Source organism: Cyprinodon variegatus, unplaced genomic scaffold (genome assembly GCF_000732505.1).
Source record: "Cyprinodon variegatus isolate N-32 unplaced genomic scaffold, C_variegatus-1.0 Scaffold251, whole genome shotgun sequence".
In the NCBI taxonomy this organism is placed as follows: Eukaryota; Metazoa; Chordata; class Actinopteri; order Cyprinodontiformes; family Cyprinodontidae; genus Cyprinodon; species Cyprinodon variegatus.
In genome coordinates this window covers 680722-708156 of record NW_015150704.1, presented here as the reverse complement: position 1 = coordinate 708156, position 27435 = coordinate 680722, and the positions used below count along the sequence as shown (strand labels likewise).

Here is a 27435-nt window from a genome sequence, read left to right as displayed (position 1 = left end):
TAAATGGTGTGTTCTGTGCTAGTTTAAAATAAAGCAAATAATCTCAGCTCTTCACAGGACCAAGACTCAGAGTTACAGTCTGAAATTCATAAGACTGCAGAGGTTCTAGAAATCCCAAGTGGAAATCTTGCTGAGATTTTAAAGTCATGCAGAGGTGACTTGAAAATGTTTCACTGGCACCATACTAGTCGAAATCTTCATCTTATGTGTTTATAGGAATGCTCAGACACAGATTAAGGAAAAGCTGCAGATTTCAAGATGAAAAAGATTTACTGGGATATGCAATAAAATCTGCCAATTATTCATAACTTGCACACAGGTTTTTCTCAGTTATTTTTAATTAATGTTGCTGATGTTTATGAGCCATTACAAAAGAGCCATGAATATTTGCTATGAATATTTTAGTATTATTACTGTTGCATTCTGAGCAATATGAAAGCACTGACTAAATGTATGGCGTACACAGTTGTGTTTTGGCTCATTTGAAGCAAAGTACAAAAACCTAACAAAAGCCTTTGGATCCTGTAACTGCAGGTTAAAAAAATGGTTCATGAAAACATACTAAAGGCATTATTTCATCACATATTTGCCTTTAGTTGACTGAAGGGCTTAAAGAACACAGTATAGAGAATTCAATGCTGCATGCAAAACAAAAAACTGCTTTTAAACAGTCAAAGTAGGAAAGTTGAACTACTTTTGTGTCCGTCTTGAATGCAGATGTTGGGTACCATCCTGTTTCATGAATTTCTAACTTGTAATTCCAAAATCTAGATTTCAGTAGATAAATGTAACGCACCATAAGCACCAGACAGAAAGGTAAGGAGGTCTCTAAATCCAAATCAACTATCAATGGAAGTATCCAACTTTAAGTTTGGCTTAAGAGTATAAATTTAATTAATTCCTATGGACTTGCAACCATAGATCACACTTTCTAAATACTGACACTGCAAACTAGAAAATGCCTACTATTGGAAAGGTTAAGAAAATAAAGCTATTACCCTTTTCTGTCTGGATCAGCATAACCAGCTTCCTCCAATTTATGCATGCTTAAATAAAACATTAAGATATAATAATGACAGAACAAATCTGTTCCGGCTAGTGCAATGATGCCAATGAATTAACATATTTAGCCCCATATAAAAATATAAGGTAAAAAAAAAATGTTTTATAAGGTGAGTAAATATAAGTGTCTAAAACCAGATTGCAAAACATAATATGGTGTTTTCCTGTAGCCTGTGCCTTACCCATCCTCTTTTGCTCTATATTTTATGCCTAATGTGAGCAACCTCTATTTACCCCATGTATTCTACTACAGAATGCATTCGGGATTATGCAACAAACAGGAGATGGGAACAAGTTAAAGGGAAACATTTTAGTCTGAATTTCTTGGAAGCTTAAATGTTGCAAGTGATTTTGTTTGTCTCATCCTTTCTGTCAGCTTTAAGAGAGCGACTGTGCGTGGTTTTATTCCAGTGAAGAGGCATCACACTCTGCACAACACGCACCCTGGGTTTTAGTTATTTATTTGACTAATATTTGCTGTTCCATCACCTGTAGCTGTGGTGTCTGTGATTCAAACAGAACGTGGATTCTCATGTTTAATTCCTACGCCGCTAAGGTCCCAATGGATCGCGCGCAGAAGACGCAGCATCCGCACCGCGAGCAGACGCGCGTCGAGCCGCTCCGCATCCATTCGACAGGCTCCAGAAGGAAGAGCTGATTCTGCGGAGTAAGAAAAGAAGGAGGAGGAGAGAAAGAAGACGGAGGTGGAAATCCCGCGAGAGACAGAGAAAAAAAAAGAGAAGGGGGAAAGCAAAAAAAGAAAAAAAAAGAAACGCGCAGAGAAACACATTCAGAGCAGAAGCGCCGCACGTGAGGCGCGCGAGCGGAGAGGGGAGTAATCATTAATTTTGGAGGAGCTCCGCGGTGAATTTTCTGCTTTTTCCAGAGGGAGAAAAGGGAGTCTCCAAATCAGGTAAGGACCAACTAACAGCTCCGTCTAAAACCGTTACTCCCGCACGAGGAGAGAATTAACACCTGTAAGCATCCTCGGCCTGATTGATTCAATTAACGGCAGCTGCTGTCATGGTGCCACATTTCTACGACGGCCATAATGTGGGGTTTTATCTTTGAGGTAGTGTGCTTTTAAATAAAAAAAAGGTAGTTAATAGTTAATTTTACTTTTTAGTCTGGTAAAGGTTTAACTAACATATTCTATTTAGCAGATCTGCTCTTATGCAGATATGTTTTTTTGTTTGTTAATTTTCATTTTATTCAGGTTGTCTTCTGTATTTGCAGATGAATCTCTCAAGTATGGTACATATTTATTTTCTTAACAGATCTTCTGTATTCGATCTGATTAGTTTTTTTTTTAAGTGATGCTAGTGTTGCTGTGGATCTATCGCCGCTGATTGCGCGCGTTGTTGCAGTGGGGGATCAGAGAGCGAGCAAGAGAGAGAGAGGGGGGGGCTGCATAGGAGACGCTTTGGATGACTGGTGGGTGGTTTATGTATCCTGAATGTATTGACTAATGCTGAGGAGAAAAAAGAGGGGGTGTAAATGAAGTGCGCGCGCGCGCGTCAGTTAGTGTGTGAGGGCCGCAGAGTTTGTGTGGGTCTCTTTGCGCCCTGTGCTTTGCGCCTTGGTGCGTTTTCGGTGCGCATAAGGCATTGTGCGTTTGGAAAAAGAGAGGATGGCGCGATTCTTTGGTCCGTCATACAGTATAAGTGTTTATTTGTGAGTCTAACGTGAAGGAGGAAGAAATGGATAAGCTTTAAAGTGTTTATGCCCCCTATTGTTGGAGCGCAACAATGTTTCCTCTGTCTGTCCATCTCCATGAGGGAACAATCATCTTTAAATGTATGGAGAACCTGACTGCAGGGTCAGCCACCTACAAAGAGACAAATCTAAGAGATATCTATCTATCTATCTATCTATCTATCTATCTATCTATCTATCTATCTATCTATCTATCTATCTATCTATCTATCTATCTATCTATCTACAGTTGTTAAATGGTAGAATTGTTTTATTGGACAGTCTACATCAGGGGAGCTAAAGTCCAGTCAAGAGCTACTATCCAGCAACTTTTTGATGCGCCCCATTTTGAACACACCTGAATCAAATGAGTGGCTCCTTACCACACCTCTGCTGGGCTAAATGAGGGGTTTGAGTCTTTCGATTCAGGTGTGTTAGGGAAGAATTGCATCTAAAAGTTACAGGATGGTAGCTCTTAAGGACTGGACTGGAGCACCCCTGCTATACACAGCCCACTATGATTGAGATGTAAACATGTTTTTGCTTATACAGCAGATTTTTTCTGCGTAGCAAACTACAATTCAGCAACTATATCCAACACATGGCTATTAAGATGAAATGCTTATGCCATTACTTATACTGCTATAACGTTGTAATTGTTCAATAACATGGAGTCAAATTGTTTTTATTAGTTTTTTTTCAGTGATGATGCAAAAACTATGAAAACAATGTGGAATAATTGAGGATATTCTCAAATACCTAACTTTCCCCAGATCAGGGCTAGGCAAAGTACTGTAAGTTCTCAAGTGCCACTGATCAGTAGCTTTTGCATGCATCCCTGCTCCAACTAACCTGAAACAAAAGGCCAAATTGCCTCCTTAGTATTGTAAGTTAAGCAGAAGCCTGGCTATTAACTGTTTATTTGTTTTAGGTGTGTTGTAGAAATAATGCATACAAAAGTTGCAGGAGAGTGCCGCTTAAGGATCGACTGCCTACCCCTGGTCTGGTCTAGATGTTTCACTCTGGGATTTCAGTGTTTTTATGACCATGAAATCTTACTTGTCTCAAGTTCAATATTGCAGGATTTTGCTGTAACTATTTGATTTTACATTAACCATCAAATTCCACAGATTGGTACAATGAAAAAAAAAAGAATCACAAAATCAAAAAAACAAAAAACACAACTCACATTTTATTATAAAATTTTTTTATGCTTCATTGAGGTGTTTTTTTGGTGGTGGTTTTTTTTGTTCATATCAAAATTCAAAAACCCTTTTTTGCATCATGTGAGTTATGTGATCTGCAACTGGTCTTGGAAGTAGTTGGAGAATGATGGCGCCCACTAGAGATGTTTTTCTCACATCAGCTGCTGCCATGTTGTTTTCAACAGTTATAGAGTGAAAGAATGTATTCATGTTCCACTTTTTTTGTATTTATTATTTAATGGAAATACCACAATTTTCAAAATTGGCATTTTCAAAATTAGCAGAACATTGACATACTGTAGCTTTGTGCACATTTGTAATAGAACTGCAGCTACTGTTGCATGGAGAAGTGCTAAGTTCTACTGGCATCCATGGATCTGTGTGCTAGCTGCATCTTTCCTTCTGTGTGACAGCAAACCCACTTTTAAGGATACCAACCTAAAGGAATGGCTTGTACACTTTCATTGCTAGAAATTTTCAAATAGTCCTAAGTGTGTCACTTGTTTTGAAACTTATAAAATGTGTGTTTTTACTTTTTTGAATTTGATTATTGAAATCATTTTTGTAGGATAGTGAAAAGAGTTTGTGTGGATGGCTAGCTCCAATGGTAAGTCACCCATCCTGCAAACAGGAAACCTGGGTTTTTATTCCAGCTGGGGGGAATAAGCTGCCAGTTTGGATCCTTAGGAAAGACCCTTCATGCTATTGCTTGCTTTGGCAACAGCATGAAGGGTTTTTCATGCTGTTGCCTATTGGCCTATTGGTTAGAGCATTGCGCTTGGAATCAGGACCTCAGCTTCGATCAGAGCCTCAGCTTGGAATCCCTCCCACAGACTGCCACTCTTGGTCCCTGAGCAAGACCCTTAACCACCACACTGCTTCTTGGGTGCCACACACGGGCAGCCCACTGCATCCCTAAGGGGATGGGTTAAATCCAGAGAGTATTGACAATTGAAAAAAAGAAATATTGAGTTAGAACTGGATAAGTTTGATAAGACTTTAGTGTAAGTCTATAGATACCAAGATATTCAAATAACTTGCTCTCTTGAAATTTAGATATTTGCGTCACTCTAACCATTATAACTTTTGTGGGGGTTTCTTATGACCACCAACAAATTTTTAAATTACCTTTATTTGCATTGCTTGTATAAAACTGTCAGAACCTTCTTTCTAGCCAGCTGATCAGCAGTGTGCAGGAATTGCTGTAGGATGGTCATCATGCCATGATTTTTTGTGCCATACAGTTGGAGTAAACATTATTAGTTTTTGCAAGGGTTAGAACAGAAGGCATGGAAAGACATAAGAAGTTAAAAAAATGCATAAAATATGAAAGAAACACAAAGTGGGATAAAGAAGCTCTTTGAGAGAAAGCACTGACATCAATGTTTGTTTAAATAAGGGATTTGTACGAAAGCTTTGGCTTAGTGCCGTGATGTGCAGCGAGAAGCAAGAATTCCACACTAAGAGCGATGTTTGACTGCAGGGGTAAATGGATCATATTTGAGTCTTGTCTCAGGATGATAGATTTAAAACTGTCAGCTAGGAAGCATAAAGGCTTCAGACTAGTTTTCAGCATTCAGGCCTATTTTCACCGGTTTGGACGGGAGACGTCAGTCCTGTGAGGGATGCTTCTGCAGCTGCCTGCAGCTTGACTTAATCTGTGCTGCTGCACTGCTGAACATTAACAGCAGATGGCTGTGACTTCACTGAGAATCTGAAATGTAGGAATGTGAAATAGGAGCACCTGGAGCCCAGTGAATTTGTGGGCAGCCTGCACATGGCCTGTAAACAACCAACATATAAGATGCCCTGATGAATAACTTCAGATCTTCCTTCTGGTTATTTTGCTTTGTCTGGGTTTTGTGTGTTTCCTCAGAAAAGTGTAAAAGCCACAGCTAAGATGCTTAAGCCATTCTTCCTTACTTGAGATGTGGATTTAAAGGAGAGATATGTGGTTAAATTGGTCCAACCATGATGCAATGCTGTGTAACCGACTGCTCTCCTGTTGAGAAACGTATCTCATCTTTTATATATGATGATAATCTTCTCATGTTTTCTTGGTACAAATAGAAAGACTCCCAACTGCGTACACCTCATGGGACAGGTTTATAGACAACAGGAACAACTGTGATTGGGTCATGGTTTCTTTAAAAAAAAAATAATTCTTTTTTGGTTTATTTTTTCAGTCAAAAAATCAAGCTGGAAATTCAGATACTGCAACGTTTTACTTAGAATCGTGCATTTTCATCAATTTCCCAACATCTTTGCCTGATGATGAAATTTGTGTACAAGAATTTAATACATGAATGGAGTAAATTAGAAAATTCAGAGTAGAATACTAGAATCAAAACGCAGCGAGAATCGAACAAGGCCTGATAAAACATCCCCTCTAATTTGAAACTATTTTTCTTTTTTATATTCAATCCAATATTCTAAAAATTGTATAACATCTTCTGTCAGGGAGGAGGTGGACAGCAGCAATAGGGAGTCAGCAGGAACCTTCAGGTACAATTAGAGCATTAAACTCTTATCTTATTCAGCTCTGCATCATCAAAAGGATCTGGATCTGGATGACGTCTCTTTTTTGTAATGATCCCAGGGAAAGGTGTGTGAGGAATAACCGCAGCATTGTAAGAGATTCAACAGTAATTACGTAGGATACAAAAATAAACATTATGAGGTGGTGTACACAGGCTAAATACTGTATAAGGTAATACTGGTTGAAAGTTGTATAGTTTTCACAAAAGAGAGAGAAAATTTGGAACCAATACTTAGCCCTTTCCTGTTTAGAGGAGAAGGACCCTGAGGTTGTGAGGTGAGGCATTGTGGTTAATTTGACCTACTGTCTCATACCAGATGGAATAAACCTTCCTGTTTATCACACTCTGTATTTTATTTCCCAACCTTTCAGGCTAGAAAAGTATATAGTTCTGGTTAGAGATTTGTTTGATGATCTGGATTCTAGTCAGGCAGCACCTTTGTGTCATCTTGCATAAAACGAAGTGGTGACCCGATAACTTTTAAGGCAATAGTTTTAGAACAATTTTACTTCACCTATAATGTATAATGTATTGTTTGCCCCTGATTGTGTGCAAACGTTCTCAGCCTTGTTTTTATTTTTTTACAAGTCTGCCCCTGCCAGAGCTGTTCATCTTTACAGCTCCTCCAGAGTTATTGCGCCATCTTGGTTTGTACTCAGACAAATGACCCTCTCGTCCAGCCTGTTTAAAATGTCATTAAAAACTGTGATAAAACTTTTAAATTCTGAGTTTGACTTACTTCTACTGTGGACCAAACACCAATCCCCTCTCTGCACTCTTGGTACAAGCACAAGAGGGTAGAGATGGCCATTGTGGAGTCACCAAGTCGCCTCCTTACCATGTATTTGTTCTGGTGAACCAGTGAGTCCAATCTGCACAATTTACTTCATTGTGCCAGTTAGACTCACCTGCTTCATTGGTTGAGTAGAATAAATACATGGTATGGGGATGACATGGTGACTCCACAATGGCCATCTCTGGAAGAGGGAACCTAAATCTTACTATGCTTGTTTTGAATTTAAAGGAACACAGCATGCTTTAAAAAAAAATCCAGACAATGGAGTACTTTAAAGATTGTCAAATTGGGAGTTATTTCAGGTTATTTTTGTGCTCACAAAAATGTATTGCTTCAATCACTGTTTCTACTCTCTGGTCATTTTATACAGAAAATCTCACCATTTGAGCAATTTTGTAATTCTCCTTAAATTTGTCCAAATAGGTGTCAAGTTGTCCTGCGTTTGACCCACTAGGCTGACCGAAAGTCTGTTAGAAACCTATGCTTAGAGTCCTCCTTGGTTTTCTCTTAGCTGAAGAGAACATTTTCTATCTGGACAAGTTCTATTTTCACTAACGTCCAGTTTCCACTTGTGGGATAAGTGGCGCGGGTCAAAAATTCTGTAAGCTTAGTTATGAACAAGGCCCCCCAGCCTGAAGATCCTGACACATACAGGTACACATTAAAGAGATGTAATTTCATGACAAAAGAGAAATATTTTTGTTAATCATAAAAGAAAAGGGGTCAGGAAATCAAGAGTCTTTTAAACTAAGGAATTATAGAACAATTCCAACTAAAGCTTTCTTTGAGTCCCCGCTGAACTGTACACAGTGTCAGAGGTGTTGCATCTGAGCTAAAGAGAGACAACTGGACTGTTGCTCAATGGATATAGAGTCCTCTTTTCAGATGGCTGCAATTCTCAGGGACACTCAAAGTTTCTTTCTGAAAAATGGTGATGAGGGACAGAGTTCTTGTTGTTTAAAGTAAAATGAAAGCCAGTCAGTGATGATTTGCGGTGCTGTGTCATCTACTTGTTACCTTTCAAGCAAAATGAGTTGACGCGAGATTTGGGAATTCATAAACCCCTGAAAAATAATCTTGCCAGAGACATGGATGCATTAGCCTCGAATACAGATAAGTTTCAAACCAATGAAATGCAGTGACGTGTCTGATGTCAACAAAAAGCAGAAGGCTGTAGCATAATAAACATGGCTGCGCTGGTTTTAGATGGAATTCCCCGTTTCTTTTTTTAAAAATAGCCAAAAGGAGGTACATTTTATTTGACACTGGGAAAGATGTTTGCATGTTCTTCCTGACTTGATTTGGTAAGTTTGATTTATCTGTTAACCCTGCTAGATGTGAAACAAACCAAGAATGTAATACGTGAAAGATGCTACTGCTGCTGTGATTGGCTAAAAGGTCGACATGGGAGGCATATGAAACTTGGGGATTTAACCAATCAGCTTGAAGAATTCTAGTAATAGTAATAATAATTGAACATCATTGATCACATAATGGAGAAATTCACTTCTGCATCTTAACCCATTCCCTTGGGGAGCAGTGGGCTACCACTGTGCGGCACCTGGGGAGAAATCTGGGGTTAAGGGTCTTGCTCAGGGACCCAGAGTGCAGGCTGTGAGATGGAATCGGTTACTTGCAACCTTCTTAGAGCACAAGCGCACTGCTCTAACACAAGGCAACCACTTCCCTAAAAGGTAGCTTCCCGGACCGGGAATCGAACACAGGCAGCAGGAGTGAGATTTCCGAATCAAGACCACTAGACAGTCAAGGAATTGTACTGAATAGCCCTCCCTTCGCGGACACTTTCCATGAGAGCCCTGCCAGATGGATACTGTATAGAATTCAAATTGAACTACACAGATCCATCTGGCTTATGCCAGGTTAATCTAGTTGTGTTGGTCCGCTGCGATTTTTGATTTATCTTTCTGTTGCTACCAAGACATTTTAAAGTGATTAATATTTCCTTTTGTTAACAAGCTTTATTCTGAGGCCAGTTTTATTATCCAGCAGGATTTGATACCAGCTCACACTGCCAATGCTACCAATGCTTGTTTGGCCAGAAAACTGGCCTGATGGGGAAAAAAAAAAAAAAGTAAAATCTCTGGACACTGGAAAGAGGAAGGCGAGACAGACTCAATAATGTAGATGGTTCTGCACTGCATGGAAACATGCAGTCATGAAAGTGATATGGTTTCGGCCTGAACAAAAGGAGTAAAAGTTCAGTATTTCTCTTTATCAGTCATCCCTTCCCTCCCCATCTACCTCCTCCACTCCCTTTGTCATTCTCCTGATAGATGGAGGTGCTTGGAGTGTGATTGTTTTGTGCAGCAGAATGAAACACAGGTGGTGCAACTCATCCCACTGCAGACTTTTTATTGCACTCCATCTTTTCCTTTTACCGTTTTCCTAAATCACAAACTAATATTTTTATATAGTGTCCCCCTTACATTATTTCTCAATGTTGCGTATTTTTCTGAAGTCTCACTCTTTCTCATCATACATAGTTTTAGCAGTTGTCTTGCATTATCTCTTTGCTAGATTATTATGCTTTTACCTTTCTTTTTAATTTCTTCCTTTTGCTCCTTGTTCCTTGTCACATAGCTAAAGTAGAGCACCAGGCTGTGGTGTTTATTCTTTTGTCTGTCCAAGACAATCTTCCAAATTTGTTCACTGTTTGAACTCTTTTCACACTGTACTTTTATATATTTTGCTATCTAAATAAAATGTTTAACAACTAAAAAATAAATTTTTGTACCCCTCTTAGCTCCTCTGATCATCCGTGTCATCTCCTCCGTTTCATGGTCTCATTGTCTGACTGTCATCTTCTCATCTGCCCGATGTTTCTTCATTTAAACAAATGATCTCTATACTGCTTGGTCTACTTGCGATACTGATGGAAGACTTTGCATTTACAGACACCTTAAAGAGCAAGTGAAAAATCATTTTTGTTAACTTGTCCATGTGGTTAGTAGATGTAAACATTATAGAATATGTTTTGAATAAATTAAAGCCCCATATTGTTATAGTGCAAGTCAGTCAGTTGAAGTAACAGTTAACAGGACACGACTGTAAAATCACTTCTCTCAAATAGATATGCAAGCCACTGATGCTATTAATGAGGCACTTTGCATGATCAGTTAATATTAAGGGAAAAACTAAAGTGAACTTTTGCTAAATTAAGTCAGTAATGTAAATACAAGGTAGCGACTGACAAATCAACATGAAAGCCCATGCTTTTTACAGGCGGGAAAAATATTAAGAAGGGCACAAAGACTCTGACCACCATAAAAAAATTGATCTCAGTCATAACCAGAGTTTACATACTCTAGTTATAATTACAGCTGTATGAAAGTTCTTGCCTTAGGGGAGGAATGAAGTCATAATAATAATAATAAGCATGGTAGGCCGGAATACACCCTAAAATAATATAGATTTAATTACTAAAGACTACGCTTAGATTTTGTTTTTGTCATAAGTCATCAGTTGATGTGACATTTGACACATGATTGTTAGAAAAAGAAATACAGACAGCCCCTCTCTGTCTATGCGAGTGCATGAAAGTCTCATACGTGTTTTCTATACGTGTTTTCTTTCTCTGCTTTAGTCCAGAAAGTCATTTTACAAATGCACACAGATTGTTTTTGCAAATTAAAAAGCAAAAGAGGAAGAAAAATGTTACGGTTGCATATTTTTTCAACAGTAGGATTTTCTGTTATCTCTGCTCAGATGAGTTCCTGTTAAAGTGTGAGTTTCCTCTGAGGCACTGCAATAGACATGTCTTTGAACATAAAGGACTGACGTCATAGTAGCTGATTCAATCCCTTAAGTGCAGAGTTATTGGATGCAGGACGTCTGCTTTGGGAAGCTTCGTAAATCCACAGATCATCTCTGTTGCTGTTGAGTAAAGAGGGGCTGTCAACGGTATTTCTTAAACAAAAAATCGACAGACTATATATATATATGAATGTTAAACGGAAAAGCACAGTTTTTGTCTTTTCTATTTAGATTTAAGACTATTGTATAAAGAAGTATATTTCAGAACTTGAAATCTAACTCTTATTAAAAAAAAAAAACTACACCTATATTGACTCATGATGCCATCTTAAAAAAAAAAGAAAAAAAAAAAACACAAATGTGAAAATCTTATCTAAATCACACTGAAGGGATTCTGCCATACAACCAATGCTACCGCTTCCTCTGACCAACAACACCAGATAAGATGGGTGAAGTGTTTTGCTTAATGATTGAAACAGAGGGAGCCGAGGCTCAAACTGGCAATCCGATTACAGAAAGAACCCCTACCTCCTGAGCCCCCATTGCCTTATTGCTGATGTGTGCCATTAACAAAGTTCACATCCACATTTTTTTTTTCTTTTTTTAAGTCTCCTATAATACAAGGACCCCTGTCCCTACAACCACTTGAAATTAGCTTGTTTTCTTGGTGGTTAAACACTTTATAAAGTCCATGAGAGAAATTGCTATGAAACACTAAAGTCTAAAGTATGATTGAATTGAATATCATAAAGTAATCTCTGTTTCAATTGCTCCTCTTTTGGGCCGGTTGAGTTTAATTAAGAAGTCAGAGATTACAATTCTTTCATGAGAAATGTTGAGTTATAAACTGTCTTCAACCACTGATACCTAAAAGTGACCTCAAAGTGTAAGTAGAGGGCAAAAATAACCAGCATCAGCTATATCATTTCATGGATATTTTCCAGCTTGTCAAAATGGTTTCTCTTGAGAATTCCACCTCAGAGAGGCTGGAAATTTACTTCAAGTGCTTCATATATGCCTCAATGCTTCAGAATTAACAGAGATGGAATGCAACATTAGCAATGTCAACGATTGCGTAATTTCATGCTACAGTACATTATAGAGTCGTATCTGCACTGAAAGTATCACTCACCAGAATGCTGCAGAATGCTGAAGCGGCTAATTCTAGGGAAGTTGGTGTTGTCTTTTCAATAGTTCAGCTTCAGATTATTTGGCCACTTGGATCACTCCTAGCTCGTACTGTAGCTTTAGGAGCTGTGAATGTTCAGCCCAGGGTAGTTAGGTAACTAAAAATGCTCATAAAGGTTTGGTGAAAATCACTTTTCTCTGTCCCCATAAAGCAGCATGCTGTAACTTGAAGGCCCCTCATCTTAATGCACATGTGATCAACGCATCATAAACAGCATGCATGTTCAAAATACTAGACTTGATGAGTATCAATAAGTTAAATTATCTTGATATATAGTTACCCCAATACATCCATCTATGTACATGACCAGATACATGTGAATGCAGCTTTAGAAAGAGTTTAAATGGCTTAATCAAAATGTACCAGTCGGCATTCAAAGAAAGTGATATATTCATAAAAGGTTGATGAAAAATGTATTTCTTTATTCTTTATTCTCATTTCTGAAATATTTAAACATGATATAAGAGTCATGTTTCTCTAAGCAGAAACATGCACTGCTTTTAATGTGAAAAAAAAGAGCAGAAATGTACCTGGCAGTCCGCTTCACTGGTGATTTAATGTGCACGAGGTTCTTTCTGTAAAATCAAATCCCACTGTTTTCCTGTTGAAGGCTCTAAATCCTACTGCAGTCTCTAACCTCCAGCTGCATTCATTACTCTAGGAAAAATAACTGCTCTATGGGATGCTTTGGAGAAAATTAGACGGCTGCAGTTTCAGTGCAATCTGACAATAAACGGAGCATTCGCAAATGGAAATAATGAACAATTGTTTTTTTATGGATGTTTTTATAGTTTTTATGGGTAGGTTTGTACTGCTAAAACCTGAGATACAGGTCTCTGTAATTAACCATTGTCTTCTACCATTGCTACTGATTTCAGCATGGGTTTCATGCATGAGAACTTAGAACTTTCTTATTCTTTAATAAGAGAAATGATAAAGCCAAGTTAGGGTTTGCTGTATAGCTTTTCGTCCATCCGTCCACCCGCCCCCCAGTCCATCCATCCATCCATCCATCCATCCATCCATCCATCCATCCATCCATCCATCCATCCATCCATCCATCCATCCATCTTAATTCTTGTAAATTTTGCATAAATGTGGCCTAAAACCTTAAGCTTGTTTTTGGACCTTGGGAGGAAACTCCTTGGAAAGAACCCCAACATGAAAGGGAAGAATGTGGAAACTCTGTGCAGAAAGACCCAAGGCCAGAAATAAAACCCACGACCTTCGTGCTGCAAGGCAGCATTGTTTCAAACTCTGCTACCATGCATCCCTGTGCAGAACTATAGATCTACAGCAAAGACTGAGAATTTCTAGCCACTGTGACTTCAATTTACAGTATGAAGAATCTTTTCTTTTTGGTTCAGAGGTGAATGGAAATGGAGAAGAAAGCAAAGACATGAGTTGTTGCGCAAACATTGCCCCGTAAACCTCTCTTCTATGTAGATCATTCGTTTCTGTTTGATTGGATAAGTTAAGACAGGGATGTCAAACTGGTTCCAGAAAGGGCCGTGTGGCTGCAGGTTTTGTTTCCAACCAAGCAATAGCACACCAGACTCCAGTCATCTTATCAAGTGAGTCCAGTCTTAACATTATGACTTGATGAGATAACTGGAGTCTGGTGTGCTATTGCTTGGTTGGAAAGAAAACCTTCAGCCACACGACACTTTCTGGCACCAGTTTGACACCCCTGAGTTAAGACATCGTAAACAAGCATAAGATGGAGTCACTGATCTGAACACCAGGTTAGGACCAGCGACAAGTGTCTGTCTCAGTTTTTGACCTTCGGAAACTTCACCCTTCACCCACATTGTCTACTGTTGGTGGTCCGAGGGTCCGGTGGTGTCAGTGTACAGCAGCCTTGCTTCCATCAGTGAGCCTCAGGGCAGCTGTGGCTCCAGTGTAGCATACCACCATCAGTGTGTGAATGGGATTGTGAATGTGTTGACTGAATGTATTGTGAGGTACTTTTGCACTGAGGTACTTTGTAGCTTCAGGCAACAGACAAGCTTGATATAATTAATTTGCTGCTAAAAAAAATTATGCATTTTAATTTAATTTACCATATTTTGAACAATGTATGATAACTACAAATTGTGCATGTGTTTTGGATGGTAAGGTTGGCTAAACAACAACACCAATTTGTCAGATTTGTAAAATATAAGTTTCAGGAGCCATTGAATGACAAATAGCAAATACTAGATTCATATTTGACTTTGTTTACTGATTTTATAATTAAATATCTTAATAGGTAAATAAAGTATTAGCATGAATGAATAAATAATTTACTACTCATTGTGGCAAAAGTCCTACTTGGCCATTTCAGATTTTTTCCCCCTCCCCCTCATTAAATTCTTCAGTTGTTTTACAGTGTAGATGATATTTATTTTCCATGACTGTATATAACTCGAACAATAGTTAAGATTCCAACATAATTATCTAAACGGATAATTAAGTGAATCTTGGAAATGTCTCGTTCGCTCTAAACAACACAAACACTGATGAAGACTTATCGAGGATGCAGCTCATGAAGCGGGTCACCTTGGAGATTTCTTGTTTTGCACATCATCACCAGTGAACCTGAACAGGGAATTGACTGACAAGTGAGATTATTGGCAGCTTCATCTTTTTAAGAGCTCTCTCACTGCATGAGCATATACATTCTCCTCATGTCTCCGTGGCACGTGTCCGCAAGGATTTCTAATTTTAGAGTAAATTCACATGTAAAACCAAGCTTGGTTTGGTGCATCTTTATCACACTGTGTGAGTTGGATTAGAAACTTGTGCTTATTGATGGATGCATATCTGAGTGTTTTCTTGCTGTGTTTCTACCGCTGCTCTTGATTTCTAGACATAATAGAAAACCTGATATGTCACTTTAAACTGCAGCGTCTGTTGTGGATTTTTGTCAACAAGCTGTTTTCCGTTAGTTTTGCTTAAAAGAATTGATTATAAACAAATCAAATTAAGGAAGGCTTTAATTTTATACTTGCTTTCTGTGATTCAGTCAGCCAGGGCAGAAATTGAAAAGCTTTTTGACCAGATATTTGCTTTTTTTTTAAACATGATATATAACTGTGCAGGACTACTGTAAAAAACAAAAAAACAAAAAACGGTTATAGGAATAGCAATCAAAGGATAAGTATGTGGGATAAGTGTCCAAAATTAACACTATACTTTACATATAGTAAAGGTATATAAAGTAAATGATTAATTCTATGGAAGTTTAGTTTGTTTTAATGAACTCTGAAGGTACTTTGTTTTCAAACAAATACATTTTACAGAATATACAGTATGATGATGCAACTATTAATAAATACTATTATTGTCTAGTTATTGAGTCATCCACAAACATGATACATATAAACACTAAGCATTAAATACTTGGTTTTAATAAAAGTGATCCTAATGCTAATGCATGTTTTTATTATGTAGAGTAGGAAATCCTTGGCTTGCACGTGCTTATTAGGCAATTAATTGAGGGTGATTAAGAGGGACAAGAACAAATATGATGAACTTTTTTTTATTTTAAAGTGTTTATAATGCATTTGAGCATACAGATGTAAATAATTTACCCTCTTAGAAGGAACATTAATGGAAGAAATCAGCAGTGCTCTTCCTGCAGGTTCAGCTCATTGGATCACCTGTATGCTATACAACTAGCAATACAATCCTTATTCACTATTTACCATCTACATCTCCACCTCACTTTAGATAAGCTGTTTACGCAACAGTTTTTCTCAGAGACAGGCAATTAATTATCTTAAATATTAGACACTATACATACTATCACTTTATCCTGATCTACACCAACAAAAACAAACATTAACGTGCATGGAGCTAGAAATATTGATGTTTTTGTGAAGCAATAATGGCTGCTGAAAATGTGGTGCAATAATTAGCACACAGAAAAATAATAAAATATCAAGGGATTCATCTTAAATGAAGTGCACTGATGCTGATGAAATCCATTTTGGGCAGACAAAAGAAATACTGTACACAAGAGGCACCACATTCAAGCCTGGAAGTAATCACTGATTTTCTTTAGCTGCAGATCAGGATGAGGAGAGTGGTGGAGGTTTATCTGATCCTTCGTAAATAGGTTGAGCTGGAACTGAGGAAAACATTTCCGACTATTGTATTAGGCTACTGTCCTCACGTGCTGCTAATGGTTGCTGTTGAAAATATTGTTGCCACATCCTCCCACGAGAGCTACGTAACTGTAGAGACCTCATCTGACTCCAGCCAACATGTTTAAATACACAACCATCATCCCTCAGCTGACAAAGCAGCTACAGCAGTAGCACAATCAGCGCCTCTTTGTTGAAATGATTTGCAATTTATTTTAGCTTTAATGTGCAGGAACAGCAGTCCTCCACAATTCGGCAAACAATGAGAACAGGCCCATTACAAAACACAGCAATTACTCGTCCAGATAATGGGATGAATTATTTTTTTTTTTTTAATGCCAGGAGGAGAGATGCGTACCTATCTTCGCTTTTCTCTGACAGCGTTGATGTTCTCTTGAAATGTTATCAGGAATGAGTCATGATTATGTTCTCTTGTGTTTGTCATTGAAGCACGGTGAAACAGTAGAATAAAACCATCTTTTTATTATGATGTGTCATCAGGCGCAGAAGAACTGGAAAAACTGCCTGAAAGAAAATGAGAGACAGAAAAAAAAACATTTGACAGTATGTCTGAGAACACTGACAATAAAATACTTTTATTCTGTCGAACAGTTTGAGCGTTAATATTTTTGTTCCATATTTTCAACTAAGTCAGGGTTCTTCAAAGGTGAAAAGTCCTTCCTGAATGAAAAACTTCTTTGATTTGATTTGAACTTAACACTGCCAATTTTGTAGGTTTTCCCATTTGCAGAACATGTAGAAGTCCTTACTTCTTATCATGGGAATAAATCAACTGATTGCCTAATTGTAAGATGGAAATCCTGAAAAATCTATTTTAAGATTTTTAAGTAATTCCTTTTTATTTTATTGCTAAACATATTCTCAGATCTTTTTATTTTTTGGTGCTATCGCTGGGCAATAAAGACTTCAAGCTCCCTTGAAATATTTTTAATTAGATTCAGTTCTAGAAACTAGGCTACTACAAAAGCTTAAGATGCTTCTTGTGGAGCCATTTCTATGTGATCTGGCTGTGTGATTTAAGTCCTTGTCATACTGAAAGACCCAGCCATGACCAATCTTTAGTGCTGACTGAGAGACAGAGTTCGTTGGCTAAGATCTCCTGGCACACATCCCCATTCATCCTTCCCTCAATGCTGTGCAGTGGCCCTAACCCCTTTGCAGACCTCCTTGCTTCACATTCAGAATGGTGTTCTTGGGGTTGTAGTCTTCTTCCTCAAAACATACTGAAAAGAGTTTAGACAAAAAACCTCAATTTTTGCCTCATCAGATCTTATTATGTTCCTCCTCTGGAATGATGGTCACTGATAAAGCTCAGATGGCCTGGGCATGTGTTGGCCTGTTTGCCCTGCAGGATCTTAATCCTTAGTGGCGTTGTTTGATGCTTATGGTCTTTTTTTAGACCGTGGTTCCAGCTCTATTTAAGTCATTGAAATTTAGTCTTGAGCTGACCTGTGACCCTTCTTATTATTCTTTATGCCGCACAAGGTGAGATCTTTCATGGATACCCTGACTGAGGAAGACTAACGGTCATCTTGAACTTCTTAAATATTCTTAAGATTGTGCCAACAGGGGCTTATGGGATAGAACATAATCAATATAAGAACGCACTCATAGCTGCGCCCTGAAATCCACTATTTTTTAAAGGGCTTTGCTGAGCAAACTGCAGCACAAGGGATGTCCCGCTGGCATTAAATAGAAAGTAGCACACTGCTTCCTGTCTGAAAGCCCCTTTACCTTCTTAACAAGCTGAGTGGCTATTGTCCTGTTGTCTGTCCCAGCCTTGTGCAGGTCTTCTATTTCATTCATGATGTCCTTACACATTACTCTAAGTTTTGCCATTATAAAGAGGTTGGGGTTTGCTTTACTGCGTGATTGATAAGATGTCTTCTGTGAAGATGAACAGTTAAAATGGCTGCAGCAAATAGAGTTAATAAGTGGAGAAAAAAAATGGCTTCTTAAAGAACTTGCAGGCCTGTAAGAGCCGGAATTCTTATTGGTTGGTTTGAGATGAAATGCTTAGGTCATCTAATAAAATGTAAATTAAAAAGTAAATTAAAAAATAAAATTTTCTGCATTGTTGTTTTAAATCACAGATTGCAAGCTAGAAACCTGCAGGCAGATTTTTAAATATTTGATCCCATTAAATTTTGGTGATGATCCAGATCATAATCTTGATACAAAAATTTTTAAAAAGATTCTCTAACATTGTGGGATATTTGGCAGGACAAGCAGTTCCCCACTAAACCAGAGGGTGGCAGCGGTGAATATTGACAGCCTCAGCGTTGCACTCAAAAAGTCTGGAGGTATTTTAATGAAGACAAAAACACAAGAAAAGTGAACTTTGTTTTTTAGCAGGATGAATTGAAAACATAAACAGATTTTATGGACATTTTTTTTTTTTTATCAGATGTGCGACTCATGCCAAGAAACATTTCATTTAAACTTGGTAAATATCCAGATCATGTGTTCCAGATATTGGTGTAAGTCAAAATTTGGGGCAAAATTTGCTGCTTGGTGGAGGAAGCGCTCTTGAACTGCTTTTCTACTTCTATGTTTATGAGATATGACTGTCTTTGCTAGATCTCATTAGAGTCATAGAGATGTGTTAGGCACATCCCAGCTGAGGAAAACCATGAGACAAATAACTCATGCACAGATTAAATTCCTCTAAGCCTAGGAAGTCTTTATGATCGCTGTTACGATACCTGTGAGTGTCCCGGAAATTGTTCTCCTCGCTTCTCAGCTGTGGCTTAGAAGAATGGATGGTGTTCCTCAAGACTCATGAGTATTTTAACACCAATGGTAAATATAAATGTGATTGAGATATAGGGTTACAGTATATCTTTAGATAACATCTGATCTTTTCAGTTTCATACCTGTGTCTCTCTAAACAAACATTTCAGTTTAAGTTTTCTCCCTATAACTAGTTTTATAGCAGAAAAACATACAATAAAAAAGTCTAAAAAGAATATGTGAAATCTACATTGAAATTTCAAGCAAAGAGAAAGAAAAAAATCTTCCCTAGGGTTATTTGAGAAAAGAGACCAAAGCGAGAGAAAATGAAAGTGAAATAATGGTACAGGGAAGACGACCCTTATCAAAAATTAGACAGGCTGGAAATGAAAATGGAAAAATACAGCTGGAAGGGGGCATGTGCAGGGAGAGAGGAAGTGTTGGATTGGTCAGACACAAAAATCAGATCAAAAATGTTGTTAGAAGGGTATAAGAGGGGGCACTGCTTCCCCTCATGGCCTCAGTCTCTTTCTGCAAAGTATTTACCCTCCAGCTACACTAGAAGAGCTGCTCAGGGGTAGATTGAGCTTCCGACTTTTAATCTCCCCTCAGCGCCTCATGTTGTCTCGTTTAGATCAGATTTTGGACTCAGAAACAGATATCGAGACATATGTATTTCTTTCCATTTTTTTTCCAAGTCTCCCAGGCATTGTTTTTTTTTACAACTTCTTGCTAAGTTCAGCTGCAGTTTACATAAAGGAGTTTTAGGGAACACGTTTGCAGGTATTAAATCATTCTAAGAATAATAAACGGTAGATCAAATCTAGTCCTCATGTTTCTGGTGAGGTTTTATCTTTGAAATCCGTATAGTGGGGTTTGGGTGAATGCATATAGAGGCTTGCAGTAAAAATCTGAACGAAAAAAATTTGTTCTCACCAAAAAATAAGATCTAGAAATAGTGAAACTGAAGCACAGCAAAGATTGAAATCTACTGATTTTTCCTCTGCCTTTTCTCTATCCTTATCTGCTGAGTTGGTCAATTTGACAAACCATTTCTTTAACATTTATATTCTATTCCCCAGAGGATGTTTTTCTTGCAATGTAATGATATTGAGCAGGGACTTTAAGGCTATTACTAGAATCGACCTTGATTTATTAGCATCTTTCTCATCCTTCCCCACATTGACAATTACTCTGTGGTTTAATGGCCTGAGCCAAAGTAACTGGATATATTTTGTTAATGTCACCTTGTTCTTTTTACGTGCTGAGTCACAGGATCCTAACCCTGATAGAAATGGCCATTAAACCGACTGTTCTGATAATACTTATCCTGATTGCAAAAGTCCCCTTATAAATAAAGCACATTTCTCAAAAACTGTAATAAATAAATGCATAACATTGAGCTATTTCTCTTAAACCTTAAACCAAATAAAGGGAGAGTTTTATATTTATATTTGCATGGTTTTGGGTTTTACTTAATAAAGCAAAATGAAAACAATCATGTAGTTATTTTCTGAAATAACCTTTTCTTTTTCCGTATTTAAATTTTTTCTTTCCTCATTTTCATATTTTCAAAGCACAGTTGAAGTTTTAATAACAATGGAGTCCAGTTGAGGTCATAGGTAAAAAAAACAACAGGTAAGTCAACATAGTGGTTGAATTTTGGACGACAAATGAACAAAAACAATAGTCAGTCAGGAAGTAGAGTTTCGTGTCACTCCGTGGCAATTTCAAGAGGAAATCTCTTGCGAACTGTTTAATTAGGTTTTTTGTTTTAGGAAATAATTTCCTCAGTAATGATTTTTTGAACTGAAAAAAAATTACTTCCCTTCAAAGTGTGCAATATATAAAAATTTCAGCAGTCATTGCAATAACAATTTTTTCAGTATCACTATTGTAATTCTCAGCATTAATATTTCAACAGTAGACTCGAGCAAAATATGTCTGCAGAGCAGCATCTTTATATAATCTTTTTGCAGTTAACTTTCTCATTGAGTTCTGCCTCATATTGTATATTAAATTATTGATGAAACATATGCAGCTAGAAGGGTCAAACAGATTCCTTTTCCCAAAAGATTAGGAATAATAACAATTCTTACCAATGCTGGGTAGATTTGTCACTGTTTCATTTCTCCTTATTTGTAGATAATTGCTTCTGCTGTATTGTTTTGAATCCAGAGTCTAGAAATCGACCTTTAACCCCGTTCAGACCAGTAGTAATCACTTGCTGCAGCTTCTGTTGTTTGATTTTCTGTATATCAGGGCATGATGTGTTGCTTTTTGAGACAATCTTGCCTCCTTCATGTTCTTCATGTCTTCATAGATAAAAACAATTAAAGCAAACAACAAAAAGAGAGCATTGACAGCATTTAATCCTGGTTGTGGCTTTGAAAAACATGTAAATAATCACTATTATAATTTACAACATGGACAATAACCTATAGATTCAGGATTTTTTTGAGAGTTTTTTTTTTCTTCTAATAAATGAAAAACTGTATTTTTTTCTTCTTGCTCAGATATACATTACTCTGAGATTACAATTATTTTAAGAATTAAGGAGAAAATTATAAATTAATGGTAGAGGCGTTTGTTTTTCAAAATGTTTTTGGAGCAGTGATTCCTGATATTACATTTTTTAATAAGCTCAAAATTTCAATTTCAAATGAAATTACTCAATCCTCACCTTTCTAACAACTGATACAAATATGTTCATATCAATTGACTGCAATTATGCTGATAAAATAGATAGGTCATTTTTATTGCATACTGTATGCACCTACAGGTATATCTATTTATTTATCAACATTTGCAAGGCCCTTTTGAGAGTATTGACAAGAGGCAAATTCTTGCACAGCAGCAGCTTTTCAGGTTTGAGTGTTGCTACAGATCAGGTGACTTCTGTTTATGCTTTAACAGCTTACCCTCTTCCATTATGGTCTCTGACAGCTAACAACCTCACTTTCACCCTGCTGTTGTACTTCCTGCCAAAGCAACAATCTAATAAAACAACTCACGCAGAAAGGAATTAAAGATCTGTGTTTAGCAACAGGCTCTGTTGGCCAGACAGAGATTGAGCTGGAATAATTATTTATATATATTTTTTTCCAGTTCTCAGAGGGTTTCCCTGTAGCTTCAGAGGAAACATAAGCACTGCAGGGATCCTGGCAGATAAAACCCAAGCTTCGTTCCACGTTAGCTTTGATTTGTTTAGCTGACAGAAGAATTTACTGATGTTTCATCAAAAAACCTTGATCTACAACGAAAAACTTCTTTAAAGTGATAAGATCTTAAAATAGAAATCTAGTATACCTAGTTTTCATGCTACCCTATATGCTTTTTCTAAAAATGGAGTGCTGAAAGGTTTTTACAATTCAGTTTATCTATATAACGGCAATTCACAACACATGTCATCTCAAGGCACTCTATAATTCAACCAGATCATACAGTCAAACTGATTCAAAGTTTTCTATCTAAGGAAATCCAGTTGATTGCATCGACTCATTGACTGGAAGGCAATCCCTCACACTAAGGATGCGGTTATGTAGTGACAGTGGAGAGGAAAAACTCCCTTTTAACAGGAAAAAACCTCAAGCAGAACCAGGCTTTATGTGTAGCAACCATTCTCAAAGGAATGCTTTGTTTGTTACTCTTTCCATATGTTTGCATAGTATTTTCTAATTGTTCTGTCCATTAATATGTAAACTAAGACCAGCTGTATCATGCTTTGTGGCACATCCATCCATCCATTTTCCATCACGCTTTATCCCAAGCGGGGTCGCGAGGGGTGCTGGTGCCTATCTCCAGCTGGCTATAGGTGAATAGTGGAGTACAGCCTGGACAGGTCGCCAGTCTATCGCAGGGCGCTTTTTCACAGTCTTTTTTTAATAAATGAAAATTTTCTGATTTATTTTTTTTTTCAAGCCCTTGATGGTTTGTTTTAAATTACTTTTGAAGACCTACTTATATATTATGCAAGACACAAAGTTTATAAGGTGTTAAAAAAAAGAATGAAACTACTAAGGTTTAAACTTTTGTATCCATGTCCCTTCCTCTATGCTTTCAGTGCGAAAGCCAGGTATATCTTTTTCTAGCTGAAAGTGGTATTTACAGCTGAATCTGTGTCAAATTCCTGATGTGCGAGCTCTTCAGATACTCTGATGTGCCTCATTGTGTTGTGAGTATCGAGCTGATGCTCTCATGCGGCTCGGTTCACGGTGAATAAGCAGGCGGCGGCACAGGTTGTTATTCAAGGACGCTAGACAGTCAGGCTTTTTAAAAAGAAGGAGATTCTTCAGCTGCTGAAAAGTCTCATTTAACCACTTCACTAAAGATGAGATTGCTCTTTTTTTTCTTGTTTTGATTCTTTAACCATCTCTCTCTAGGTTTATTTAATATGTTCCTGCATAAAGAATACTAGAAGTCAATTTTTTTGGACAAGAAAGGTCTGGTTATAAGCTGTCTGGTTGCAGACAGTCATTATCGCTCTCCTTAGGGCTATCTGTAGTGGACAGGTACTTATTATAGGGTATTACATTTTAAAACAGAGCTGTAATCTAATTGTAAAAGAATTAAAAATTCCATAAAAGACTCCTCCAAGTCACTTCAGTGAGCAATTGATCAACATTTTGCTTTTAGTTCAGGGCTCCATGAATAGAAATGAACTTGTGAATTCCAATTTTATAACAGGCTCTATTTGGTTTATTGTTATCACTGAGAATTTATGTATAAATACTAAAATAGCAGTAAAACCGGGAGCTTTCTTGTCTGCATATAAAATGTTTTTCCACAGCAATTGAAAATGAGTTGATTAAAAATATTTAAATTAAGGGGAGCTGTAATTATAAAGCCACCAATCAGTCGTTTAGCTTAATGAGCTTTTAAAATGTTATCATCACTAAGTTTTCAGCTCCACTCAGCAAACTGAAAGGATGTCTTTAATAAAAGTCTGGTGTGAGTAAACAACAGGCTGCTTTCTAAATCTGATGTGTTGCACCTAATTACATGCTTTTTGATGTTCTTTGCATTTTTATTGAAAGAGAAATACATGGTTGAATGCTGATTACTATTAAATGGCTTATAACCATTGCTGCTATCTCACTGAGCATTATTTTATTTAATTTTGCTGACATGTTTATACCAAAGGTTTTATTAAATAACAATCATTAACTGCACTACTTACAGAAACACTAGCCAGAATATCAATTATCTCTGCAGATATGCAGACTTTTGCCTTTGAAGGATGCAGTGAACTCTCCTTTACTTGTAATGAAGCAGGACCATTCTCTGATTGATTTGAGCTTGCAAAAATTGTCTTATCAGATTGTGGTTGTCTGTTGTGATGGTAGAATATCAAGGTCAAAGAATATGAGTTGCTATGGAATGTATAGCATTGACCGTTATGTCATTTCATTTAATTTATTTTGAAACATGATATGATTTAACAATGTTTACATTGAATGCTTCTCAAACATGCATCATGTTTCAAAAAGGAGTAGGATGAAGCATAAACTTATTAGGCCCTACCCCTCAGTTACATGTGTCATGGTGGTAAAGGACAATTATTTACAGTAAGACAAACAGTATACCAACTGTTTATATTTTACTCTTTTTTGTATTCATCAAAAATACTTTTCTTATTTTCTTTTTTGAATTGCTGGATGCATTTACATTGTTTAATGTTTTCAGGCAAGCTGTTCCAGAGCTTCACTCTGCTAATTGATAAACTAAAGCTTCTTTTTGTTGTTTGAACATACTTAGTTTTGAAATAGATTATATTTTCCATCTCTATCAGAAAACAATTGTTGTATGTGCGCAGGAAGTAAGTTATTTCTTGCTTTGTAAAGAATTTGAGCAGTTCTGAAATTGATCAAATCTACAAATCTGAGAATTCTTGAATCAAGGAATAAACAGTGAGAGCGATCTCTATAATGCTTGTTATTCATTACTCGTATTACTTTCTTTTGCATAATAATCAATGGTTGAATGTTTGTTTTGTTAGTGTGACCCCACACTTCAACACAATAGATTAGATAGGGCTGAAACAATGAGCACTATAATGTCTGTTGGAGGATACAGGTTCTTGTTTCGCCCTTTTACTATCACACTTCTTATGCATATCCTTGCACCAGAACTTTTTTTTCTGTTCTTTTAATTTAATGATTATTTTTGTCTTATTGGTCTCTTGTCCTATGATCTGTCAATTTATGTATACAGCTGTAACTGTGCTACTGTGCCCAAGACAACTTTCTTATTGTGGGACAATAAAGTTAATCTTATCTTATCTTAGATCCTCACGGATTTTGAATACCTCAAATTGTAGCTTCCTCAAGCAAAGGAAAGGATTGCTGTGCTGAAACCAGACATTTATATAGCCGGGCATATATAGCATACCCAATGGGCAAAATATGTCAATTAAACATCAATGTAAAATCAAACACTGATATCAAATTGTTATCATAATTCAGTCAAAAAATATAAACCCACTTGACATCAACCTTTTGACATCAATTTGATGTATGCCAAATAATGATTTTATTGATTTATTTTATTTTCGTTTTAAAATCAATTAATTGCAATTACACATGAGTAATTGTTCTCAAATTGGGAATCCAGCCTTCTAAAAAATAATTACACCAAAACAATTTTAAGGGTAGTTTGGATATAATCATGTTTATTATAAATCAGGGCTGAAACATTAATCGGATTAATCAAGATTTATCAATTATTGAAATTATCGTCAACTAATTTAGTAAAACATGCCTCTAGCTGACAGAGAAACCGCTTTTAGCTGCAATTATACCACAATTGCAAAAAAATGTAAACATTTAAGATATAAATTGTTTTCGTGTACCAGTCTGCCGTATCCAGAACTCCTCAAGTGGAAAAGTTTTAGTTTCACCGGTCTTTCCTTCTTTTTTTTTTTTTTTTAGCAAAAATCCTTCTTTTAGGAATCTTTGGCTATCTGATTATTAATTGATTTAATCGAAAAAATAACCGAAAGATACATTTTTTGCAAAATAATTAATTACAACGCTAATAATTCAGCTTGATTTTTTTTCTTGTCGCTTTTTAGCTTTGTCGGCTGTCATCATTAATGTAAGCTCAGACTGCTGTAAAGATGTGTTCTGGGTCACATGACTTATTTAGTGACATTACAGAGGTTTAGCAAAAAGTACATGCAACACAGGTTGCATCATTATGCACTAAGTGCTGTATATTGACCTGAAAAAATCTTTTGAATGCTCAAAATATTTGATATTGGGGACAAAAGTTACAAAGTATTGCTTTAATAAAAAATGAGGAATTTAAGTACCATTTGAAATGATGCCATAAATTTGTGTATGCTTGATCTAAACAATGAATTTGATATTTTTAGCCCGATATCCTGAATGGTGGAAAACTGTCAGGATGTTTGTAAGCCATGATAAAGGATTAGTGCATTTTTCTTTTTTTACATTTCTAACTTGCCCGGGGTGGGGGGGTCTAGGTAAAATACAATCACGTCACAGCTAAATTCTGTATGCCACTGATCACTTTTATATAATGATATCACCATATTTATGTTTCACCAAGGACATTGAGACTTATCTGGGCTATAAAGGACAAAGAAGGCATATTTGTGGTCTCAAGGAGGTTTTAAAGCCAACAATGATGTAAATGTTTAGTTGCTGAAGGACAATTAATTTATGATCTTAACACACACATCCTCAGACACACAATCAAGGGTGAATTACTTTAATCAAGTAAAGTACTTTTGGATGAAGCAGCACACAAGAATTATCATTTGCTGCATTTAAAATCATTGTCACTAACCTTTACCCGATTCCCACTGACTGGTTCAAGGTTTTATAAAGAAGTCACATCAACAGAGTTATTAATCTACCAGTTCTACTGACACAAAAAATGGCTAAATTAGAGGCCCAAATATTGTTAGCATAGTGGTTAAATGACATTCATCTTTTCTCTCATTATTGAAAACAGTCGAGCACCATTTAGAAACCCTAATGTAATGGTCCAGTTTTAATTGCATGTGATCTGCATGTTACGAGTGATATACAAATTTTGATAAGCAAAGAACCACTATGTCTAGAATGTGCAGTAGAGACCATGTATGATGGCCTTATTGTTGAAGTGTGAGAGTTATATTAGGCAGTTTCCAAAGCATCTGACACTCTGTTTAAACCGAGAATTAGTTCCATGTTAAAAAGAGACAACAAAGACATTCTCCATCCATCCATCCATCCATCCATCCATCCATCCATCCATCCATCCATCCATCCATCCATCCATC

The 27435-nt window shown here is 36.9% G+C and overlaps 1 protein-coding gene across 1 annotated transcript in view; it reads left to right on the top strand.

Annotated features, from left to right (window-relative positions):
• The first annotated feature begins 1841 nt into the window (after positions 1–1841).
• Positions 1842–27435, top strand: part of trpc5 (transient receptor potential cation channel, subfamily C, member 5) — a 160435-nt gene continuing 134841 nt past the window's right edge. The window contains exon 1 of the mRNA XM_015382161.1: positions 1842–1975. The gene's annotated coding sequence lies outside the window, so the exon portion shown is untranslated. The remainder of the gene's footprint in view (positions 1976–27435) is intronic.